We start from the raw sequence: 6,000 nt of genomic DNA, 5'->3' as shown, positions 1-6,000 counted from the left end.
GGGGTACTTTCATCTTAAGTAATGCCCACATCCGTTAAACCATACTCACTTCTAAACCATCCAGATATCCACTTCTTAATCGGAATGAGAGTTTTCGTTCACAAAGACATGACACATCCGTACACATAAACCTGGCTTACAATTCAAAATTAGATTGGGATTTTTATACATTTAAAATCAGCGCATTTTGGCAGCACAATGATCTTTTCTTTGAGCATTTCAGTATATGGAATTGACTAATGAAATGAGAAACTGTAAATGAAATGTCACACACTTCCAAACCAAAAAACATTTGAAAATTACTACCCACTTCTAAACTAAAATAATGCAATGCGGCAACCCTGTTGGGCGACAAATACAACATCGCTTCCGTGATACAGCAGATTGGATTTCAGTTAAAGATCCGTGTGTTTTTTCCATGATTTGCAAAAGTTTATTTCTCTGAAAATATATCTACATACAGTACATCTAACGCCCAAAATTTTACAATGTAATGAAGATATGAATGGGAACATAGGATGATAGCCGTTTAAACTACTGAGCATTATTTGCCAGTTTATGTCTAATAGAATGTGACAGGATGTATAAAGTGTGTTTAATTTATATGCAAGCCATATATTTATCTGCATTTGGTTAAATACAAATTAATATAGTTTGTAGAAATATTGCTAAATAAATCGTCAATAAGCCATGTATTTACAAACACTATTCACTGATATTTACAGTTTATTCACCATGTATTTTCAAGAGTGCAATTACATGTGAATAAAGGCATGAATACAGAAATTTATTATTATTTCCTGTTTTCATATGTATTGTCCTGCATTTGTATGTATTCGCCATGAATACAGGGGAAAATAAATACCTGCATTGGCATGTATTAACACCATTTCACGTGAATAGTTCAGAAACGTCATACTATTTTTAAGGTAGGGACATTAACAATCCGTACAGATACAGTGTATATGAACCGTTGGTGCTACTGTACTGGTAATATTTTATGCAAAGTGCACTATAATTGTGGTTGGCTAATTATGTTAGTAAAAAGCCGTGTTAGCTAGCGTGCACTGGACAGCAGTCCGAATAACACGTTGTTCACACGGTTTTGGGGTGTTTCGACTCAAAGCTGATTCCACCCAAAGTTGTTACAACCCAAATTGTTGTTTCGTTTCAGCGCAGTTTCGTTCCGGTATAAATAAATATTATACTATTCACGAAACACATAGTAGTGGTCACAGCGTACAACGAGCAATTTTACTGTAAATCAATTAATAAATGGACGATTTCGTCATATTCAGCCCTCTAGTGTTTTAGAAAGTTATAAATACACTGGTATTCGGTAACTATATATTTCGTATAACTCGCACACCAAAACTCGTAGATTCAATTGTGAACTAAAAATCTTTCTTATAGTAAGTAATTAAGGTGAAAAAAATTATTTATAGTTTTTAATTAGTGTATCAATCTGCTGGATGGCAAGAATATGTCACGCTGCACTATCATTATTTCTCATCATTTCGTCCTTGAACATTAAAAGAACACCCCTCGGCACTGTCATGCCACGTAATTAAAACACGTAAATAAACACCTACCGAATTGGTCACTGTAGCATTTCATGTAATGTATATACGAGGGACAAGCCTAACTTTTTATACTGTTAGTACATGGCGCCAGATCACAGTAAATGGGGTGCTGATTCGCGTTCATTTATCATACATATTTACATACATGTCGACCTCCAGACATGTAAAACGCAAACTGAATAAAGCAACTCAGATAACACGAAATCGAGTAAATATGAAACTGGTGCAAATCAATCACTCTAAACCAGAATCATGTCAAGTCTCTCGGGTGATTTATTCCGAACTTGCAGTCAGTGATGATGCAATCATTGTCCAAGTCAAGAATTAGCATTACAGCGAGACAAAACAAAATAGAATAATAGAAATACAATATCTCCCCCTCACTCTACAGCCAACTACAGACATAATATAATTAACATATCTGAATATGAAATCGAAATATTTGTACATTTTGCTTTTACCTAATTGATGTAGATATTCTGTTTCACATTAATAAAATCAGTCAACAAGGGAAGCATAATTGCAATGGAATTGCAAATATATATAATCTGAATTCGAACATATACTGTCAATCAAACATCCTAGCACACAGATGATGTTATTTACATGAGTTATAACTGCAATATTTGATGAAAAAGAGTCAATAGTCTTTTAAGGCAAACACATATAAATCAGTTCTTTGAGGGTCTAACTGGGTTGACTCCCATGTACAGATATTCAAAAGTATGATAGATGAGATTAAAGAACAAATTATTAAAACAATAGTTAAACAGTCGAAAATAGAAACCCGGTTTGTGCGATAGAAATACATGTAGTTCGGACTCCATTGACGTTTAAATTTGTTGTTGTTATGAATAACATGGCGTAATATAGAATTGATAGCCTTAGCAACATATGTGCCTGCACATGATCCTGGTCAATGTTCCACTACCACAGAGGGCGCAGCGCATAGTAGTCTGTTATTAAAGATTACCTAACCAACTTAACAATTCACTGCACATATACATAGGCGTTATCTTCGCAGATCCATTAAGGCAGTAAATATTGACGTGACTAGATCGGCAACAAGTCTTGACATCATACTATTTTCAAGGTAAGAAAATGAACAATTCTTACAGTTGACGTGTGTATGTTCGTATTTCACGAATTCGTTTTAATGTTACGCTGCGTGTAGTTACGGATGAACTTTTGGTGCTACTGGGCTAGTCATACTACACACACACAAAATGCACTATATTTGTCGATGGTTGATTTGTTATAAAAGAGGGCACGGTTCTAGAAGCCGTACCTACACACGAATTGGTGACGTCACAAAATACATGACCTTCAATCGGGGTCGTTTCCTTGGTATATACGAATTGGTATATACAAATTACAATAAAAATAATTAATACATTACGTAATTACACATAATAAAATAACGGAAATAAATCCTAGCATTTTCGACATATTCCCAATAGTTTTGTCCCAACAGCATTTTCAAAGCCAATTACGATTAATACTGTTATGTAGATGTAAATGCCTAGACTATTGTACAGACAAGCTGCTGCGTCTGTATAGTGAGATAATCTAGATCACTGAGACCTAGCCATAATGATTTGTTTGTTGCATGGGTTCAAATCACACGAGATACTCGCTCACCAGAAACCAGCAATCGTTTTGGCTCAACTCATCAGAACACTGGAGTGGTTAGAAAAATACATTAATTCTCTCAATTTAAGAACTTGTAATTGTTGGAAAGAATCAAACGAAAGTTGTCTACACCAAAATAAGTTTCAAATATCTGTCCACACATTTATTCTCTCACGTTAACAACTTGTAATAGTGTAAAATTATTAAATGAGAGTTGTCTACACCAAAATAAGTCTAAAATATTTGTCCACACATTAATTCTCTCAATTTAACAATTTGTAATTGTGGGAATTAATCAAACGCGAGTTGTTTACACCAAACTAAGTATTAAATACTTGTCCATACATGTATTCTCTCAATTTAACAACTTGTAATGGTGTAAAATAATTAAACGAGAGTTGTCTAGACATTTATTGTCACAATTTAACCACTTGTTAATAGTGGAAATTATCTAAACGCGACTTGTTTAATCAGTTGACATCACTGCAACTTACCCACAGACAGTGCACAACAGAGTATCATTATTGAGTAATTATTAACAGGAACGTGTCTTGGCATTAGGGTTAGGGTCGGATCAGGTATGGGCAACGGAGAGTTAGGGTCGGGTCAGGTATTGGCAACACAAATGGCAAACACCCAATTGGCAAGATGTACACTAACGGGTTATGGCATGCATATAGTTTACACAAGTAAAAACACAAAATTGGCAATTTTTGGACAATTGTAACTCAATAATAGAAATATGTTGTACTTCTATATATATATACACACTATATAGTCTCATCAAATGCAAACACATCCAGTCAATCCATTGTGGTCGTGTTGGTCAGTTGTCTACACAGTGGACTTGGGTTCAATTCCCATGCAAACACTACATGTAATTTGCAATAAAGCTAAATATGAAAACAAATCATTCACTTGCATGACTGCCCATATGGTTCAGTGGATATGTACAATGTAGGCATTGTTCGCTGGTTCGAATCCAGTACGGTTAGTACCATTTTTGAATGCTAGTGAAAAAAATGGGTCCCTTCTTTTGTATTGACCCCCTGAGGATTGCTAATCCCCCTTTCTAACTCTTCCCCCCAAAATAATATATCGCCCCTTTTAGAATGTATTGACCCACAAATAATGAATATTCATGAGCACAGAAACTGCTACGTCATGAATAAATTAGCATAATTTTTAAAAAAATTGCATAAAGGGTAAGTACGTCTGCTTGAGTCCTGACTTTCATTCTAAGGCTAACTTGTCCCAGTTTTGTTCTGATTTAAACAGCGGGTCCGGTCCGGTCCGAGCGTGTGCGGATGGCACGAGCTGAGGTGTTCACGAAAGGGGGGGGGGGCTTTGCGTAAACATTCCAATAACTTCCTTAGTGTATGTGCGAAAAAAAAAGACGTTCGCCGCCAGGGAAGTCTTTATGTTACTGTTGCCATTTTGGTATTTGAACCATCACACTATACCTACTATACCAATTACGGTAATATTACGTTGCGTGTGACACATGGCTTGTAAACTTGTTCGATTCTTATTTTTTCAGCGGAAACAGAGGTGAACTAGGTCAGTTACGAGAAGGGAAAATGGATGTTTTTCACTCCATTGTCGATGACAATACGAACCAAGCTGTGGGTACTGCGCTAGATTAGTTTAATGGCGCATATGACGGGCCTGGCTGGTCATGATAATAGCGGGGTTCGTTCGAGGGGCTCGTAAACAAATAATTCCCTGACACTATGCTTCGAATTTCGAGTTTAATATATTGATGTTTCGAATTTAAGGTATGCGTGTCCGTGTTTTGTATCGTATCAGTCGCACATATATTCGTGTATATTTGGCGTAGGACAACTGGGTATGCCCGTGTAACACACCCGTATCACCACGATTTTTTTTTTAATTTGTCATATTTTCCACGTTGCATAATGTTGCACACGTTGTACTATGCGATACTATACATTGTGCATGTCATTCAAATAAGCCACAGTTTTCGTTGCAAGCACGGAACTAAATACGGAGCTGTATGAAAACTGCTTTAAAAAGATTGCGGGGAACCCGTTAGTGTTGAATGCGATTCAATAAGTCTTTTCAAATCGGATAATAGCGTAATGCATGATGTAAGATTACGAAATTAACACCTTTGGTGGTAATAATAACAGCAGTATACCAAGTAAACAACTGAGCGGACCATGCAAATTGCAGAGCCGCACTTTTAAACAAACATTGATAACATCTGCTTCTTGTGCGGGCACGTGATTAAGCGGAGCTTTTTTGTTGAAAATAATTCAGCTAGTACGAAAGATAACTGTAATTGTGACACTTATCTAGATGACCTTGCTAAACAATAAATGAATGACAACTATGTTCCACATTTAAGGTAGCGAGAAGAGAAATTGTCACTTTTTTCTTGATTTTTCAAAAAATGATAAAACGGTTACTTTAGACCTTGATACATCATCCCAGGTTTACAAAAGATCGAAATTGCGAAATAACGTTGCTTAAATCAGTGTTTTAAGACGCTAGGAGAAAAGAATACAACTGCCGTTTATTGGATATTTGCATAATGTTTATCTTTGGAAGGAATAAATGATAACATCTTATCTGTATACTCTGTTGTTGACGATTCCGATATAACGGGTGATAAGCCTCCCGTCGCAAACAGTGCGTGTTTATCTAACGTCCATTATCAGCATTATTGTCAGTCGAGACTTCGTCGGAGAAACATGGTCATACAGTCCGGGCATACAGTACTCATTTCGCCCAATCTTCCGCTTTTACATCGACCGCTCAT

Source organism: Saccoglossus kowalevskii, chromosome 17 (genome assembly GCF_978046115.1).
Source record: "Saccoglossus kowalevskii chromosome 17, keSacKowa6.1, whole genome shotgun sequence".
NCBI lineage: Eukaryota > Metazoa > Hemichordata > Enteropneusta > Harrimaniidae > Saccoglossus > Saccoglossus kowalevskii.
The sequence above is the reverse complement of the archived record's forward strand: the minus strand, read 5'-3'. Positions refer to the sequence as shown.